The 20624-nt window shown below is 37.9% G+C and overlaps 2 non-coding genes across 2 annotated transcripts; one reads left to right on the top strand and one right to left on the bottom strand.

Moving 5' to 3' along the window:
• The first annotated feature begins 8217 nt into the window (after window positions 1-8217).
• LOC148561710 (small nucleolar RNA R71) lies at window positions 8218-8325 on the top strand. Its single transcript, XR_015888066.1, has one exon. It is a non-coding gene; the product is annotated as a small nucleolar RNA R71 (small nucleolar RNA).
• A 6472-nt stretch (window positions 8326-14797) lies between these two features.
• LOC148561709 (small nucleolar RNA R71) lies at window positions 14798-14904 on the bottom strand. Its single transcript, XR_015887439.1, has one exon. It is a non-coding gene; the product is annotated as a small nucleolar RNA R71 (small nucleolar RNA).
• Window positions 14905-20624: the final 5720 nt, after the last annotated feature.

Here is a 20624-nt window from a genome sequence, read left to right as displayed (position 1 = left end):
TTGGAATAAAATATGAAAGGCTATTTTGGTTCAGCATAGATAAACCGTTTTGAAAGGCTTTTGAGTTTTTGAGAATCGAACGGTTCTTCTTTCAGAAAAGATTTTCAGACTTTACTTTTACTGTAAACCATTGTTTTTGGAAAGGAGGCATAAGACGGTTATTAATCACTAGTACGGTTTATCTTCACGTATCCTATTACAGTAATTCCCAAAAAACCCTCTACTGAGAACCCTTTCGAGGATGATGTTCTCACCCCCCTACATTTTTCCCCTTTCAGGATATGGCGCAGAAGTTACAAAGAGTTTATTTAGTTGTTGTTGAGATGTTCTGTATTGCTTTAGTATATTTTTGTTCCCTCGCCTTTATCTTGATACATTCTGGAAGAGGGATAGGGATTGTATTGGATAATGCTTGTAATATTATATATATATATATATATATATACATATGGATGTACTCTTTATGAGTTTTGTAAGTTGTATGGTATCTATGGATGTATGTTATCGGATGAAAGTATTTTTGGGAGCAGTATTGCGGTTTAAAGTTTCAAACAGGCTCATATTTTAGTATTAAATAGTATAAGTGTCGTCGTAATGTCCGAGCTATCAGAGTGGCGTAGCCGGAAGCTTGAGCTTTGGTAGTTAGGGTGTTACAGCTGGTACTACTGCTGTTGTACGAAATAGTGTGAGTTTTGCGTACACGCGCACCAGCGCCGTTCCCGTGGCATTGCAATGTCTGTTTGTTTTTGGTTATTGTTTATATGTTAATATTGTGAATAGTTGCCTTAGTTTCTTTGTTAGTTTTTGCTAGTTGTAGGACTTTGCTTTTCTTTGTTGCTTATTAGTTTGTCTTTATTTTCTCTTTTCACTATGAATTCTCATCGCTTTGGCTATGAGTTTGGTTCAAACTATGTTGTAGAAAATGGAAATGGAAACTTCAATGAGAGTTTACATCAAGGATTTGGAAATCAAAGGTGGGAGGAGCCTCAATCTTATAGACACTCTTCTTGGCAACAACCTCCTCCAATTTATTATGGGTACAATCCAACTCCTAATGCATACCAACCTAATGGATGTGGTGGATCTTCTTGTGGTTGTCAACTACAACCACCATATGCACATGAACCCCCTCCTAAACATAGTCTTCAACAACCTTACTCACAAGCCCCATACTACCATTCACCTCCATAAGATCTTAACCCATACCTACCATTCCAATAACCCTGTGAGCCTGATGAGCGGATATTTTATACACTTTTTAGGTTTATTTTCTTAGTGCTTTCAGTATATGTTATCAAGTTTAAGTAAGTTTTGGTAGGTTTTCGTGCAAAATTCACATTTTGGATGACACTTTGAACTTTTGTGTGTTTCTTATGATTTTAGGTGATTTTTGTGTGAAAAAGGCAAGTTTTGGCAAAGTCTGATTCAGAGGCAAAGAAAGGATAGCAGATGTTGTCAAATCCTGACCTCCATGCCTTCAAACGCGCATTTCTAGAGCTACGGAGGTTTAATTGATGGGTTCTGAATGGCGTTGGAAAGCTAACTTCCAGATCTTTTCAAAAATATATAATAGTCTATACTTTTCTTTGGAATGGATTGCCCAAAACGGGCGTTGAACTCCCAACTTACCCCCTTTCTTGCGTTCAACACCCCAAAAGGAACAAGGCCAGTGTTGAACGCCTAAAACTGGCATTCAACGCCACCAAGGGAGCATCAAGGCAGCGTAGGCACCCCCTAGTGGGCGTTCAATACCCACTCAACCAAGTTGGATGCCAGCTTAGTGCAAACACTCACCAAGTAGGACCAGAAGTTTTATTTTCGCGCACCTTTCTGCTTAGTTTATTTCTTTTTTATAATTTTTAATTATTAGATTAGTATATGGGGCACGAAATTGTGATCATCAATGGTGCCAACAACTTGGTGCGCACAATTGTAATCTCAACTCTTTATCACAACTCCGCACAACTAACTAGCAAGTGCACTGGGTCGTCCAAGTAATAAACCTTACGTGAGTAAGGGTCGATCCCACGGAGATTGTCGGCTTGAAATAAGCTATGGTCATCTTGTAAATCTCAGTCAGGTAGATTCAAATGGTTGTGGAGAATTGATAATTAAAAGATGAATAAAACATAAAATAAGATAGAGATACTTATGTAATTCATTGGTGAGAATTTCAGATAAGCGTATGGAGATGCTTTGTTCCTTCTGAACCTCTGCTTTCCTATTTCCTTCTTCCAATCAATCATACTCCTTTTCATGGCAAGCTTTATGTTGGGCATCACCGTTGTCAATGGCTACTTCCCGTCCTCTCAGTGAAAATGTTCCAAATGCGCTGTCACCGCACGGCTAATCATCTGTCGGTTCTAGATCATGTTGGAATAGGATCCATTGATCCTTTTGCATCTGTCACTACGCCCAACACTCGCGAGTTATCCCTTCCCAGATCCTACTCGGAATACCACAGACAAGGTTTAGACTTTCCGGATCTCAGGAATGGCCGCCAATAATTCTAGCCTATACCACGAATGTTCTAATCTTAGATTAGAAACCCAAGAGATAGACATTCAAGCTTGATTGCATGTAGAATGGAAGTGGTTGTCAGGCACGCGTTCATAGGTGAGAATGGTGATGACTGTCATGGATCATCACATTCATCATGTTGAAGAACGAATGGATATCTTAGAACAGAAATAGGCTTGAATTGAATAGAAAAACAATAGTACTTTGTATTAATTCATGAGGAACAGCAGAGCTCCACACCTTAATCTATGGTGTGTAGAAACTCCACCGTTGAAAATACATAAGTGAAAATAGTCTAAGCATGGCCAAATGGCCAGCCTCAAAGGTCTAAGGAATAAACGTCCAAAGATTCTCTTCAAATACAATAGTAAAAGGTCCTATTTGTAGAAAACTAGTAACCTAGGGTTTACAGAAATGAGTAAATGATGCAGAATCCACTTCCGGGCCCACTTGGTGTGTGCTTGGGCTAAGTATTAAAACTTTCACGTGTAGAGACTTTTCTTGGAGTTAAACACCAGTTTTTGTGCCAGTTCTGGCGTTTTGACGCCAGAATTTTTATGCTGACGTGGAACGCCGGTTTGGGCCATCAAATCTCGAGCAAAGTATGAACTATTATATATTGCTGGAAAGTCCAGGATGTCTACTTTCCAACGCAATTAAGATCGCGCTAATTGGGCTTCTGTATCTCGAGAAAATCCACTTCGAGTGCAGGGAGGTCAGAATCCAACAACATATGTAGTCCTTTTTCAACCTCTAAATCAGATTTTTGCTCAGGTCCCTCAATTTCAGCCAGAAAATACCTGAATCACAGAAAAATACACAAACTCATAGTAAAGCCCAGAAATGTGATTTTTATTTAAAAACTAATAAAAATATAATAAAAAATAACTAAAACATACTAAAAACATACTAAAAACAATGCCAAAAAGCGTATAAATTATCCGCTCATCACAACACCAAACTTAAATTGTTGCTTGTCCCCAAGAAACTAAAAATCAAATAGGATAAAAAGAATAGAATATACAATGAATTCCAAAAACATCTATTAAGATCAGTATTAATTAGATGAGCGAGGCTATTAGCTTTTTGCTTCTGAACAGTTTTGGCATCTCACTTTATCCTTTGAAGTTCAGAATGATTGGCGTCTATAGGAACTCAGAATTCAGATAGTGTTATTGATTCTCCTAGTTCAGTATGTTGATTCTTGAACACAGCTACTTTATGAGTCTTGGCCGTGACCCTAAGAATTTTGTTTTCCAGTATTACCACCGGATACATAAATGCCACAGACACATAACTGGGTGAACCTTTTCAGATTGTGACTCAGCTTTGCTAGAGTCCCCAATTAGAGGTGTCCAGAGCTCTTAAGCACACTCTTTTTGATTTGGACCACGACTTTAACCGCTCAGTCTCAAGTTTTCACTTGACACTTTCACGCCACAAGCACATAGTTAGGGACAGCTTGGTTTAGCCGCTTAGGCCAGGATTTTATTCCTGTAGGCCCTCCTATCCACTGATGCTCAAAGCCTTGGATCCTTTTTATTTTACCCTTGCCTTTTGGTTTAAAGGGCTATTGGCTTTTTCTGCTTGCTTTCTTTTTTTTTTATATTCACTGCTTTTTCTTGCTTCAAGAATCATTTTTATGATTTTTCAGATCATCAATAACATTTTTCCTTTTCCATCATTCTCTCATGAGCCAACAATTTTAACATTTATAAACAACAAATTCAAAAATATGCACTGTTCAAACATTCATTCAGAAGAACAAAAAGTATTGCCACCACATCAAAATAATTAAACTATTTTAAAATTTGAAATTCATGTACTTCTTTTTCATTTTGCAATTAAAAATATTTTTCATTTAAGAAAGGTGATGGATTAATAGGACATTCATAACTTTAAGACATAGACACTTAGACACTAATGATCATGTAATAAAGACACAAACATAGATAAACATAAAGCATAATTTTCGAAAAACAGAAAAATAAGAACAAGGAAATTAAAGAACGGGTCCACCTTAGTGATGGCGACTAGTTCTTCCTCTTGAAGATCTTATGGAGTGCTTGAGCTCCTCAATGTCTCTTCCTTTCCTTTGTTGCTTCTCTCTCATGACTCTTTGATCTTCTCTAATTTCATGAAGGAGGATGGAATGCTCTTGGTGCTCCACCCTTACTTGTCCTATATTGGAACTTAATTCTCCTAGGGAGGTGTTAATTTGCTCCCAATAGTTTTGTGAAAGAAAATGCATCCCTTGAGGCATCTCAGGGATTTCATGATGAGGAATTTTCTCATGTTCTTGTCCATGAGTGAAATCTCTTGTTTGCTCCATCCTTTTCTTAGTAATGGGCTTGTCCTTATTAATGAGGATGTCTTCCTCTATGTCAATTCCAGCTGAATTGCAGAGATGACAAATGAGATGAGGGAAGGCTAACCTTGCTAAAGTAGAAGACTTGTCCGCCACTTTGTAGAGTTCTAGGGATATAACCTCATGAACTTCTACTTCCTCTCCAATCATGATGCTATGCATCATGATAGCCCGGTCTATAGTAACTTCAGACCGGTTGCTAGTGGGAATGATTGAGCGTTGGATGAACTCCAACCATCCCCTAGCCATGGGCTTGAGGTCATGCCTTCTTAGTTGAACCGGCTTCCCTCTTGAATCTTTCTTCCATTGAGCGCCTTCTTCACAAATGTTTATGAGGACTTGGTCTAACCTTTGATCAAAGTTGACCCTTCTAATGTAGGGGTGTGCATCTCCTCGCATCATTGGCAAGTTGAATGCCAACCTTACATTTTTCGGACTGAAATCTAAGTATTTTCCCTGAACCATTGTAAGCCAATTCTTTGGGTCCGGGTTCACACTTTCATCATGGTTCTTGGTGATCCATGCATTGGCATAGAACTCTTGAACCATTGAGATTCCGACTTGTTGAATGGGGTTGGTGAGAACTTCCCAACCTCTTCTTCGAATCTTATGTCAGATCTCCGGATATTAACCCTTTTTGAGCTTGAAAGGGACCTTGGGAATCACTTTCTTCTTGGCCACAACTTCATAGAAGTGGTCTTGATGCACCCTTGAGATGAATCTCTCCATCTCCCATGACTCGGAGGTGGAAGCTTTTGCCTTCTCTTTCCTCTTTCTAGAGGTTTTTTCGGCCTTAGGTGCCATAAATGGTTATGGAAAAATAAAAATCTTTAGCTTTTACCACACCAAACTTAGAAGGTTTGCTCGTCCCTGACCAAAAAGAAGAAAGAAAAGTGTAGAGGAAGGAGAAATAGAGGAGATGGAGGGGGTATAGTATTTCGGCCAAGGGGGTGAGTAGGATGTAAGATGTGTGGAAATGAAAGAGTAAAGATGGGTTTATATAGGAGTGGAGAGGGGGGCTTGGGTTCAGCCATGTATGGGTGGGTTTAGGAGAAAAAGTGGTTTGAATTTGAATGGTGAGGTAGGTGGGGTTTTATGATGGATGGATGTGGATTGGTGAAGGGATTGTGGAGAAGAGGGTAGGATTTGATAGGTGAGGGGTTATTGGGGAAGAGGTATTGAGTTGATTGGTGAAGGATATATGGGTAAGGGCATTATGGGAAGGTGTGAAGAAGAGAGAGAGTGGGATGAGGTTGGTGGGGTCCTGTGGGGTCCACAAATCCTGAGGTGTCAAGGATTTCTCATCCCTGCACCAATTAGGCGTGCAAAACGCCCTCTGCTGCCAATCTTGGCATTAAACGCCAGGTTGCTGCCCATTTCTGGTGTTTAACGCCAGCTTCTTGCCCTTTTCTGGCGTTAAACGCCAGTCTGGTGCCCATTTATGGCGTTAAACGCCCAGAATGGTGCCAGACTGGGCGTTTAACGCCCATTCTACTGCCCTTACTGGCGTTTAGCGTTTAAACGCCAGTAGGCTTCTCCGCCAGGGTGTGCTATTTTTCATTGTTTTTCAGTTTGTTTTTGCTTTTTCAATTATTGTTGTGACTTCACATGATCATCAACCTATAGAAAACATAAAATAACAATGGAAAATAGAAATTTAACATAGATAAGTAAAATTGGGTTGCCTCCCAACAAGCACTTCTTTAATGTCAATAGCTTGACAGTGGGCTCTCATGGAGCCTCACAAATACTCAGAGCATGATGATGGCTTCTCAACACCAAACTTAGAGTTTGAATGTGGCCTCTGCATTGAGAGAAGCTTTTCATGCTTCCTCTCCATGGTTACAGAGGGAGATCCTTGAGCTTTAAACACAAGGGAGTCCTCATTCACTTGAAGGACTAACTCTCCTCTGTCAACATCAATCACACCTCTTGCTGTGGCTAGGAAGGGTCTGCCAAGGATGATGGATTCATCCATACACTTCCAGTGTCTAGGATTATGAAATCAGCAGGGATGTAGTGGCCTTCAACCTTTACCAAGATATCCTCTACAAGTCCATAAGCCTGTTTTCTTGAATTGTCTGCCATCTCTAGTGAGATTCTTGCAGCTTGTACCTCAAGGATTCCTAGCTTCTCCATTACAGAGAGAGATATAAAGTTTATGCTTGACCCTAGGTCACACAGAGCCTTCTCAAGGTCATGGTGCCTATGGTACAAGGTATTGAGAACTTTCGAGGATCCTGTCTCTTCAGAGGTAATTTCTGCCTAGTCAGGTCATCCAGTTCTTTGGGGAGCAAGGGGGGTTCATCCTCCCAAGTCTCATTGCCAAATAGCTTGGCATTTAGCTTCATGATTGCTTCAAGGTACTTAGCAACTTGTTCTTCAGTAACATCTTCATCCTCTTCAGATGAAGAATACTCATCAGAGCTCATAAATGGAAAAAGTAAATTCAATGCAATCTCCATGGTCTCAGTGTGAGCCTCAGATTCCCATGGTCCCTCATTAGGGAAGTCCTTGGAGGCCAGTGGACGTCCATTGAGGTCTTCCTCCTCTCCAGGTTCGGCCGTGTGGGTTATGTTGTTGCACTCTCCTTTTGGATTCTCTTCTGTATTGCTTGGAAGAGTACTAGGAGGGAGTCCAGTAACTTTCTTAATAAGCTGACCCACTTGTGCCTCCAAATTTCTAATGGAGGACCTTGTTTCAGTCATGAAACTTTGAGTGGTTTTAATTAAATCAGAGACTACAGTTGCTAAGTCAAAGTGGTTCTGCTTGGAATTCTCTGTTTGTTGCTGAGAAGATGATGGAAAAGGTTTGCCATTGCTAAACCTATTTCTTCCACCATTATTGTTGTTGAAGCCTTGTTGAGGCCTCTGTTGATCCTTCCATGAGAGGTTTAGATGATTTCTCCATGAAGGATTATAGGTGTTTCCATAGGGTTCTCCCATGTAATTCACCTCTTCCATTGCTGGGTTCTCAGGATCATAAGCTTCTTCTTCAGATGAAGCTTCTTTGGTACTGACTGTTGCTGCTTGTATTCCAGACAGACTCTGAGAAATCATATTGACTTGCTGAGTTAATATTTTGTTCTGTGCCAATATGGCATTCAGAGTATCAATCTTAAGAACTCCTTTCTTCTGATTTGTCCCATTATTCACAGGATTCCTTTCAGAAGTGTACATGAATTGATTATTTGCAACCATTTCAATGAGTTCCTGAGCTTCTGCAAGCGTCTTCTTCAGATGAAGAGATCCTCCAGTAGAGTTGTCCAATGACATCTTGGACAGTTCAGATAGACCATCATAGAAGATACCTATGATGCTCCATTCTGAAAGCATGTCAGAAGGACACCTTCTAATCAATTGCTTGTATCTTTCCCAAGCTTCATAGAAGGATTCACCTTTCTTCTATCTGAAAGTTTGGACTTCCACTCTAAGCTTGCTCAATTTTTGAGGTGGAAAGAATTTTGCCAAGTAGGCATTGATTAGCTTTTCCCAAGAGTTTAGGCTTTCTTTTGGTTGTGAATCCAACCATGATTTAGCTTTGTCTCTTACAGCAAAGGGAAAAAGCATAAGTCTATAGACCTCGGGATCAACCCCATTAGTCTTGACAGTGTCACAGATTTGCAAGAATTCAGCTAAGAATTGATGAGGATCTTCTAATGGAAGTCCATGAAACTTGCAATTATGTTGCATTAGAGAAACTAATTGAGGCTTAAGTTCAAAGTTGTTTGCTCCAATGGAAGGGATTGAGATGCTTCTCCCATCAGGAGTATGTGCAGTAAAGTCACCAAGCACCTTCCTTGCATTGTTGGCATTGTTGTTGTTCTCGGCTGCCATGTCTTCTTCTTGTTTAAAAAGTTCTGTTAGGTCCTCTAGAGAGAGTTGTACTTTAGCTTCTCTTAGCTTCTCTTCAAGGTCCTTTCAGGTTCAAGATCAGCTTCAACAAGAATGCCTTTGTCCTTGCTCCTGCTCATACAAAAAGAGAGGAGAAGAAAATATGGAATCCTCTATGTCACAGTATAGAGATTCCTTGAGGTGTCAGAGGTAAAGAAGAATAGAAGGAGAAGGTAGAGAAGAAAGAATTCGAACTTATCAAGAGGGATAGAGTTCAAATTGTACATTGATGGGGAGTGTTAGTCCATAAATAGAAGGATGAAGAATTTTCAAAAATAAAGTAAAAAGATTTTGAAATAATTAAGAGAAATTTTGAACATTTGGTAAATGATTTTCGAAAACTAAAATTGGGAAAGAAATTAAGTGATTTTTGAAAAAGATTTTGAAATTAGAAATCAAAAAAATATGATTGAAACTTAATTTTGAAAAAGATGTGATTGAAAAGACATGATTGAGAAGATATGATTGAGAATCAAATTTAAAAGAAGAAAGTTTTTTTTTTAAATTAAAGTTGATTACTTGACCAACAAGAAATGAAAAGATATGATTCTAGAATTAAAACTTTTGATCCTTTCTTAATAGGCAAGTAATAACTTGAAAATTTTGAATTAAATCACTAATTGTAGCAAGGATTTTTGAAAATAGTAATAAATAATTAATAAAAAAATTGAAAAGAAATTGATTTTGAAAATATATGATTTGAAAAAAAATTTGATTTTGAAAAATTATGAAAATTTGAAAAAGATTTGAATTAAAAACAAAATCTTCCTTCTAGTGTCCTCCTGGCGTTAAACGCCCAGAATGGCATTCATTCTGGCATTTAACGCCCAAAATGCTACCTTTTTGGGTGTTTAACGCCCAGCCAGGCACCCTGGCTGGCGTTTAAATGCCAGTTTTCCTTCTTCACTGGGCGTTTTGAACGCCCAGCTTTTTCTTTGTAATGCCTCTGCTGAATGTTCTAAATCTTCAATTCTCTGTGTTATTGACTTGAAAAGACACAATTTTACAAATTTTTTTGAATTTTTAATGACGAGAAACAATAAAAAATGCAACTAAAATCAGATAAACAATGCGTGCAAGACACCAAACTTAGAAGTTTGTATACTAAGGACTATAACAATTTGAAAATGCATGTAAGAAACAACAAAAGACACAAAATAAGAGAAATTAAAGAACAGAGCAATGAAATCATCAAGAACAACTTGAAGATCAATGAAGAACATAATGTATATATTCGAAAAATGCAAGAATAAAGACATGCAATTGACACCAAACTTAAAAATTGACACTTGACTCAAACAAGAAACACAAAATATTTTTGGTTTTTATGATTTTATAAATTTTTTTGTGATTTTTCGAAAATTATATGGAAAAAGAGAAAAAGGACTTCAAAATTCTTAATGAGAATTCCAGGAATCATACAATGTTAGTCTAGAACTCCGGTCCAGGAATTAGACATGGCTTACTAGCCAGCCAAGCTTTCAGTGAAAGCTTCGGTCCAAAATACTAGACATGGCCAATAGCCAGCCAAGCTTTAGCAAATTATTACGTTCAACAGCAAGATTGATAGAAATCAACAAGCCCTTGTGACGATAAGTTGAAACCTCGGTCCAAAAGATTAGACATGGCTTCTCAGACAGCCAGACTTCAACAAATCATCATGAAACTCTAGAATTCATTCTTAAAAGTTCTGAAGAACAAAATAATATATAAATTTTTTTTTTAAATTTTTCGAAAATTGAAAAGTAATAAGCTTAAACATAAAATAAAATTACCTAATTTGAGCAACAAGATGAACCGTCAGTTGTCCAAACTCGAACAATCCCTGGCAACGGCGCCAAAAACTTGGTGCACGAAATTGTGATCATCAATGGCGCCAACAACTTGGTACGCACAATTGTAATCTCAACTCTTTATCACAACTCCACACAACTAACCAGCAAGTGCACTGGGTCGTCCAAGTAATAAACCTTACGTGAGTAAGGGTCGATCCCACGGAGATTGTCGGCTTGAAGCAAGCTATGGTCATCTTGTAAATCTCAGTCAGGCAGATTCAACTGGTTATGGAGAATTGATAATTAAAAGATGAATAAATCATAAAATAAGATAGAGATACTTATGTAATTCATTGGTGAGAATTTCAGATAAGCGTATGGAGATGCTTTGTTCCTTCTGAACCTCTGCTTTTCTATTGCCTTCTTCCAATCAATCATACTCCTTTCCATGGCAAGCTTTATGTTGGGCATCACCATTGTCAATGGCTACTTCCCGTCCTCTCAGTGAAAATGTTCCAAATGCGCTGTCACCGCACAGCTAATCATCTGTCGGTTCTCGATCATGTTGGAATAGGATCCATTGATCCTTTTGCGTCTGTCACTACGCCCAACACTCGCAAGTTTGAAGCTCGTCACAGTCATCTCTTCCCAGATCCTACTCGGAATACCACAGACAAGGTTTAAACTTTCCGGATCTCAGGAATGGCCGCCAATAATTCTAGCCTATACCACGAAGGTTCTAATCTTAGATTAGAAACCCAAGAGATACACATTCAAGCTTGATTGCATGTAGAACGGAAGTGGTTGTCAGGTACGCGTTCATAGGTGAGAATGGTGATGAGTGTCACGGATCATCACATTCATCATGAAGAAGAACGAATGGATATCTTAGAACAGAAATAGGCTTGAATTGAATAGAAAAACAATAGTACTTTGCATTAATTCAAGAGAAACAGCAGAGCTCCACACCTTAATCTATGGTGTGTAGAAACTCCACCGTTGAAAATACATAAGTGAGAATAGTCTAAGCATGGCCGAATGGCCAGCCTCAAAGGTCTAAGGACTAAACGTCCAAAGATTCTCTTCAAATATGATAGTAAAAGGTCCTATTTGTAGAAAACTAGTAACCTAGGATTTACAAAAATGAGTAAATGATGCAGAATCCACTTCCAAGCCCACTTGGTGTGTGCTTGGGCTGAGTATTGAAGCTTTCACGTGTAGAGACTTTTCTTGGAGTTAAACGCTAGCTTTTGTGCCAGTTTGGGCGTTTAACTCCAGCTTTTCCGCCAGTAACGCCAGAATTTTTATGCTGACTTGGAACGCCAGTTTGGGCCATTAAAACTCAGGTAAAGTATGAACTATTATATATTGCTGAAAAGCCCAGGATGTATACTTTCCAACGCAATTGAGAGCGTTCCAATTAGGCTTCTGTAGCTCCAGAAAATCCACTTCGAGTGCAGGGAGGTCAGAATTTAACAGCATCTGCAGTCCTTTTTCAGCCTCTGAATAAGATTTTTGCTCAGGTCCCTCAATTTTAGCCAGAAAATACCTGAAATCACAGAAAAACACACAAACTCATAGTAAAGCTCAGAAATGTGATTTTTATTTAAAAACTAATAAAAATATAATAAAAAATAACTAAAAATACTAAAAACATACCAAAAACAATGCCAAAAAGTGTATAAATTATCCACTCATCAGTGTATATACGCGAAGATCGCCCATGTTTAGGATCTTCGTCCTCTCAAAACTTATCACACTTTATTTTCTGTAAAATATGAGCGGCTAAACCTCCTAGGTTAAGGATAGGAGCTCTGCTTATTCCTATGGATTAATATCGTTACTTTTCTACTTTAATACATGTTTAATTCCATTCTATCATGTATTGTCGTTCTTCATCTTTATGAATCTGGGGTGGAACGAGAGTATGACCCCTTATTCTACATGAGTTCTTTACGAGTCCTAAACCGGATAGTATTGAGCTGCAGCTTGAGAATACATCACAGGTTCTAACAAGTTAGTTGGGCTACTTGGAATATGTGACATGAAATCTCGTTAGTCATGGGTAATTGAGGTTCCTGTGGCATTAAGACTAGAATCATAGAGTTTTATTCTTCGATCCAGATGATTCAACCTTGTCTATTGCATTTTGAGTAGGATCATCAAAGATTGAATTGCGTGAGATTCACCCTCGTCCAAATTGACTGACCTGTTTGGGCATTTGGTTTGGAACAGAGGAGATTAATGACCACTACTCCTGGCTTAATCACTTACAGCATTGCCATTGAATGAATCACTCATTGTTTAAAGTAGTCAGTAAGAAGTATCAATCCGGAAGAACAAGCATCTCCGAGGCCTTAACTACTTTCTCACTATTGTTTCTACGTCAATTCTTTATTGCTTTCGTTATTGTTTTGTTTATGTGCCTACAACAACAACAATCAACTTTTTATTCGCTTGACTAAGATCTGCAGGATAACCACAGCTTGCTTAATCCAATAATCCTCGTGGGATTCGACCCTCACTCACCTAAGGTATTACTTGGACGACCCGGTGTACTTTCTGGTTTAGTTATGCGGGTTTCATTTTTGCGCACCAAGTTTTGGCGCCGTTACCGGTGATTGTTCGTGGTTGACAAACTAACGGTTGTCTTGCTCCTTAGATTAGGTACTTTTTATAAGCTTTTTTTTTATTTCTTTTCTTGTTAATTTTTGAAAACTCTTTAAAAATCTTTTTCAAAAATATTTTCATCTTTAGTTATCTTTTTCTTTTGTTTGACTCTTGTGTCAAGTCTTAAGTTTGGTGTCCCTTTGGTTTTCATTTCTTTTTTTGAGTTTTTGAAAATTGTTCTTGTTTTTCTTTCTTGGTGTTCAAAATTTTCTTTATGTTTTTCTTTGTTTGATTTCAAAATTTTTAAGTTCGGTATCTTTTAGTATTTTTCTTTTTCAAATTTTTCAAAATTTATATTCTTTGATCTTAAAAGTTTTTAGTTTAGTGTCCATCTAATGTGTGTCTTTTCTTTTTAATTTTTTTAAATATATATATATATATATTCAAAATTTTCAATTTAAATTCAAAAAATTTTAAGTTTGATGTCTTGATTAGTAATCTTATTTTTCTTGTTATTCTTTATCTTTAAAATATTTATCTAATCTTTTTCTTTAATTTCAAGATTTTGTTATCTTATCTTTCTTTTTTAAATTCAAATTTTAAAAGTTTAGTATTTGGTTAGTTTTTCTTTCTTTAAAATTTGAATTTCAAAATCTTTCTTTGACTTTCTTTTAATTTCAAAATTTTTCAAAATTGAATCTTCTATCTTAAATTTCTAAAATATTATCTTATCTTGTTTGACTTTTTCTTTCCAAATTTAAAAATTTTTAAAAATCAATTTTTATTTGATTTTCAAATCTTGTTAGTTAGTTACTTGTTTGTTTTATTTTAATTTTAAAAGTTTGGTGTCTCTATAATTCTTTTTTTCTCTCTCTTCTTTTTCAAAAATACTCTAACTTCTTTCTTTCTCATCTTTTTCGAAAACTTTCAATTTATTTCTCCCTTTATTTTTGAAAATTCTTTTTAAATTAAAAGACACCTTTTTTTCTTTTCCCTTCATCTATCTCTCTCAATAGGAGCCCTCTATACTCTGACATAGAGACTCCTTTCTTTTTTTCTTGTTGGTTTCTTTCTTCTTGTTTATGAGCAGGAATAGGGATAAAGAACTTCTCTTTGATCTAGATCCTGAACCTGAAAGGACTTTAAGAAGGCAGCTGCAACAAGTTCAAGCTAGCAGAGCTGTAGAAAACCTCACAGGAGCTCTAGAACAAGAAGCGGGGGATATAACAATGGCAGCTAATTCAGAAGCTGGAGGAGACGCAATAAAGGTCCTTGGATCTTAAACTGCACCCAATTCTAACTTCTATGGGTGCTGCATCTCCATTCCTGTAATTGGTGCAAACAACTTTGTGTTGAAGCCTCAACTGGTCACTCTGGTACAACAGAATTGCTAGTTTCATGGACTTCCACAGGAAGATCCTAACAAATTTATATCTGACTTCCTACAGATATGTGACACTGTCAAGACTAATGGAGTAAATCCAGAAGTCTACAAGATCATGCTCTTCCCCGTTGCTGTAAGAGACAGAGCAAGGCTATGGCCAGATTCTCATCCTAAGGAGAGCTTAGATACATGGAAGAAGGTGGTCAATGGATTTTTAACCAAATTCTTTCCACCTCAAAAGCTAAGAAGGATTAGGTTGGAAGTACAAACATTCAGACAGAAAGAGGGTGAATCCCTCTATGAAGCTTGGGAAAGATACAAGTAACTGATCAAGAGATGCCCTCCTGACATTATCTCAGATTGGACCATGCTAGACATCTTCTATGATGGCATATCTGAGGCATCCAAGATATCATTGGACCACTCTGCAGGTGGATCCCTCCACTTTAAGAAGATGCCTAAAGAGGCACAGGAACTCATAGACATGGTTGCCAACAAACAATACATGTACACTTCTGAGAGGAACTGTGTGAACAATGGGGCTGCCCAGAAGAGAGGTGTCTTGGAAGTAGACATCTTAGACGCCATCTTAGCTTAGAACAAGCTCATGTCCGAGCAGATCAACATGATCTCTCAGCACTTGAGTGGGACACAGAGCACAACTGCTTACTATCCAGAGACAACTTATGAGGTAGATGTTGGTGATAACACCTGTACCACCACAGAGGAGGTGAACTACATGGGAAACTTCTCCAAAAACTCCAACAACAATCCCTATTCAAATACTTTCAATCAAGGATAGAAGAACTAACCTAACTTTGGGTAGAAAGATCAGCAGAAGGCTCAACAAGGCTTCAATAACAATAATGGTGGAATGAACAAGAACCGGTTCAACAACAGACCATTCCATCCCTCTCAGCAGTAGATGAAGACTCCTACATAGAGCCTCTCTAACCTGGCCAATATTGTCTCTAGCCTCTTGATGCACCACTATTTCGTGGTACATTTTGTGCTTAATTTAGGGGGATTTCATCCATTATTCCCACATTTATCCAATGAAATAGCATGGTTTATAAATTCTCCTTAATTTGTGCTTAAGTATGAAAACATGCTTTTTTGGCCCTTAATTGGTTAATTTTAATTCACCTTTGATTCCACTAGATACCTTGATGTGTTTGCTAGTGATTTCAAGATTGAAAATTCTAGGAATGAATAAAAGGAATGAAGAGAAAATCATGCAAAGTGGAGAAATCATGAAAAATCAAGGATTTGGGATGCACTCATCGACGCGCACTCGTAGCAAACGCGCACGCGTGGATGCAAAAATGCGAAGCGACGTGTATGCGTGACCCACGCGTACGTGTCAATACTCGCACGTGACTTCATTAAAGTGAAAATGTTGGGGGCAAATTATGGGCTTCCCAAGCCCAAATCCAGCTAAATTCTGAGCCTATTATATGCAGAAATCAAGAATAGATCAAGTAGTTTTTAGTGAGAGAGGAATAATGAGTCCATACTTGATGGTATATTTTGACTCAATTTGGATAGATTCTAGCACATGAACTCACACTTAAGCACCAAAATAGCATACTTTTATGTTTTGTCCCCAACTTGATCCTAAATGTGAAAACATGCGATTTTGTGCTTGAAATGAGCAATTTAATTCCACTTTTATTCCATTTGATGCCATGACATATTTGATGAGTGATTTTAGGCCTTGGAGGAAAGAATGGATAGCCAAAAGTGGAAGAAAATATGTACAAGGGATAAAACATGAAGAAAACAAGGAAAAGCACACACAGCGAAGTGTGCGTGCGCACGAGAACCTGTGCGTACGCACATGCCAACATTCAGCCAAGTGTGCGGACGCATCCCTGCACGAGATTTCATTAATGAAACATGTGCTGCACAAATTTTGGGGGCTTTTGGCCCATTTTGGAAGCCTTGAAGGCTGAATTGAAGTGCTATATGAAGGGGATATCAGCACATATGAAGGAGAGCTCACTTAGATAGTTTTAGAGAGTAATTAGGAGTAGGAGTAGGAGTAGTGTAGCTTTGCTCTCGTAGGGTTTTCATTTTCATTTTCATATCGATTTCCATTGTAGCATTTTATAGCAAGCTTTGATTTTGGATTTTGCTTCTTTAATTGTAAGTACTCTCAATTTCATCTTTAATTATAGCACTTTTACTTTCACTTTCCTTTGGTTCAAGTTACTTTGTTCATATTTACAATTTTGTGTTTCTTGAAGTTTTGATCAATGAATTTTATGTTTCTTGCTTCCTTTATGTTTGATTGCTTGTTTATATTTGGTTTTGTTGATAGTTGGTTATAGTTTTCCATTTTAATTTGTGATTTTCCATGTTTTACTTTTATGCACACAAGGTGTTTGTGAAAATGCCAACTTTAGATTTTGAGTAGATTTTCCCACCTTGGCTTGTGGTTTCAGTTCCTAGGATGCTAGAGTCATAATGTCCGACATTTAGTGGTTATTCTTGGGTAGTTAGTTGACTCTTGTCTCCATTGACGCTAGCCTTTTATCAACTAGTTTGGTAAGTTGGTTAGGACTTATGGATTAAGGTCAATTATGCTTGCTTGACTTACTCCTCGATGCTTGGGGTCAACTAGGCAAGATTGACTCATCATAATTACCATAGTTGTGGTTATGGAAATGATAGGATTCCTTAGAACCTCATTCCCAAGTCAAGGCTTTTTTGTTGCATTTATAGCATTTTCACTAGTTTTGATCTTGTTCCTTGTTGCTTGCCTTACTTACACTTTTGATCATCACTTTGTTCTTTTATTGCTTGGTTGTTTTAATATTTTGTTCTTTGATTACACAAAATCCCATTTTGTCCTCCTCCACAACAAAAAGAGCGTAACATTTCATTTGCATTCCTAGGGACACGACCCGAGGTTGAATTACTCTCAGTTGTATGTTTTGTATTGAATTTATTATTTGATCTTGAGCATTACTTGTTGGTTTGGAAATATACTTACAACACCAATCAAAGATTTCCTAGCCTACGGTTTTGTTTAGCCATCAAATTTGGTGCCGTTGCCGGGGAATTCACATAAATGGTGTTATATCTTTTGGTTGTTGTGAATATGTTAATAGTGTAAATAGCACTTTTTGGTTGTTTGTTTGCTTTTGTTAGTAAGTTTTTGTTTATATTTTTCTTTATGACTTTTTCAAAACATTACCACAATGCACCCCAATGGAACCCAAACACTTAATTGTCTATCCACCAATTCTATACACCATCACCTCACTACATACAAAACCCTTACCCTCATGCGTTTGATTGTCAACCTTCATCACCTCCATCTTCATCTTCATATATGGATCAAGCCACACAAGAAGTACTTTTCATGCTCATTCAAGAACAACAAGAGTTCCGGAAGAAGCAAGAGCAAGTCATGTGATGAGCGGATAATTTATACGCTTTTTGGCACTGTTTTTACATAGTTTTTAGTATGTTTTAATTACTTTTTAGTATATTTTTATTAGTTTTTATTCAAAAGTCACATTTCTGGACTTTACTATGAGTTTGTGTGTTTTTTCTATGATTTCAGGTATTTTCTGGCTGAAATTGAGGGACCTGAGCAAAAATCTGATTTAGAGGCTGAAAAAGGACTGCAGATGCTGTTGGATTCTGACCTCTTTGCACTCGAAATGGATTTTCTAGAGCTACAGAAATCCAATTGGTGCGCTCTTAATTGCGTTGGAAAGTAGACATCCAGGGCTTTCCATCAATATATAATAGTCCATATTTTGCCCGAGTTTTGATGACGCAAACTGGCGTTCAAACGCCAACTTCCTGCCCTATTCTGGAGTTAAACGCCAGAAAGAGGTTGCAAATCAGAGTTAAACACCAGAAACAGGCTACAACCTGGCGTTTAACTCCAAAAAGAGTCTCTACACATGAAAGCTCAATGCTCAGCCCAAGCTCACACCAAGTGGGCCCGGAAGTGGATTTTTGCATCATTTACTCATCTCTGTAAACCCTAGTAACTAGTTTAGTATAAATAGGACTTTTTACTATTGTATTTGAGTTATTTTTGACAATCTTTGGAACGTTTTTCCTTAGAATTTGGGGTTGGTCATTCGGCCATGCCTGGACCACTTTCACTTATGTAATTTTCAACGGTGGAGTTTCTACATCTCATAGATTAAGGTGTGGAGCTCTGCTATTCTTCATGAATTAATGCAAAGTACTATTGTTTTTCTATTCAACTCAAGCCTATTTCTTCTCTAAGATATTCATTCGCACACAAGAACATGATGAATGTGATGATTATGTGACGCTCATCACCATTCTCACCTATGAATGCGTGCCTGATGGTGCACGAAATTATGATCTCAGGCAACGGTGCCAGAAACTCTGTACGCACGTCTTAATAAATCATTTTTCATTCACAACTTCGATACAACTAACCAGCAAGTGCACTGGGTCGTCCAAGTAATAAACCTTACGTGAGTAAGGGTCGATCCCATGGAGATTGTTGGTATGAAGCAAGCTATGGTCACCTTGTAAATCTCAGTCAGGCGGATATAAAATAGTTATGGAGTTTTCGAACATAAATAATAAATAGATAGAAAATAAGGATAGAAATACTTATGTAATTCATTGGTTAGAATTTCAGATAAGTGTATAGAGATGCATTCGTTCCTCTGAACCTCTGCTTTCCTGCTGTCTTCATCTAATCAGTCTTACTCCTTTCCATGGCTGGCTTTATGTAAGGACATCACCGTTGTTAATGGCTACTTTTTATCCTCTCTGGAAAATGGTCTGATGCGCTGTCACTGCATGGCTAATCGTCTGGAGGCATCACCCTTGTCAATGGCTGCATCCCATCCTCTTGTGAAAATGGTCCAAATGCTCTGTCACAGCACGGCTAATAATCTGAGGTTCTCGATCATACTGGAATAGGATTCACCCTCCTTTTGCGTCTGTCACTACACCCAGCACTCGCGAGTTTGAAGTTCGTCACAGTCATTCAATCCCAGAGTCCTACTCGGAATACCACAGACAAGGTTTAGACTTTCCGGACTCTCATGAATGCCGCCATCAATCTAGCTTATACCACGAAGATTCTGATTAAGAGATCCAAGAGATACTCATTCAATCTAAGGTAGAACGGAAGTGGTTGTCAAGCACGCGTTCATAGGGAATGATGATGATTGTCACGTTCATCACATTCAGGTTGAAGTGCGAATGAATATCTTAGAAGCGGAATAAGTTAAATTGAATAGAAAAACAGTAGTACTTTGCATTAATCTTTGAGGAACAGCAGAGCTCCACACCTTAATCTATGGAGTGCAGAAACTCTACCGTATGAAAATACATAAGTGATAATGGTTCAGGCATGGCCGAATGGCCAGCCCCCATGAAAGTCTAAGATAGCATAAAACTGATCAAAGATCGATAATACAATAGTAAAAAGTCCTATTTATACTAAACTAGTTACTAGGGTTTACAGAAGTAAGTAATTGATGCATAAATCCACTTCCGGGGCCCACTTGGTGTGTGCTTGGGCTGAGCTTGAATGTTACACGTGCAGAGGTCAATCTTGGAGTTGAACGCCAGTTTGTAACGTATTTCTGGCGTTCAACTCTGGCTTGTGACGTGTTTCTGGCGTTTAACTCCAGACAGCAGCGTAGAACTGGCATTCAATGCCCTTTTACATCGTCTAAACTCGACCAAAGTATGAACTATTATATATTTCTGGAAAGCCCTGGATGTCTACTTTCCAACGCAATTCAATGCGTAACATTTTGAGTTTTGTAGCTCTAGAAAATCCACTTTGAGTGCAGGGAGGTCAGAATCCAACAGCATCAGCAGTCCTTCTTCAACCTCTGAATCTGATTTTTGCTCAAGTCCCTCAATTTCAGCAAGAAAATACCTGAAATCACAGAAAAACACACAAACTCATAGTAAAGTCCAGAAATGTGAATTTAACATAAAAACTAATGAAAACATCCCTAAAAGTAACTAGATTTTACTAAAAACATACTAAAAACAATGCCAAAAAGCGTATAAATTATCCGCTCATCACCTGACAACCACTTCCG

Source organism: Arachis ipaensis, chromosome B6, assembly GCF_059453495.1.
Source record: "Arachis ipaensis isolate K30076 ecotype BB chromosome B6, ASM5945349v1, whole genome shotgun sequence".
NCBI lineage: Eukaryota > Viridiplantae > Streptophyta > Magnoliopsida > Fabales > Fabaceae > Arachis > Arachis ipaensis.
Note: the sequence above shows the minus strand (reverse complement) of the source record. Positions and strands in the feature narration are given on the sequence as shown.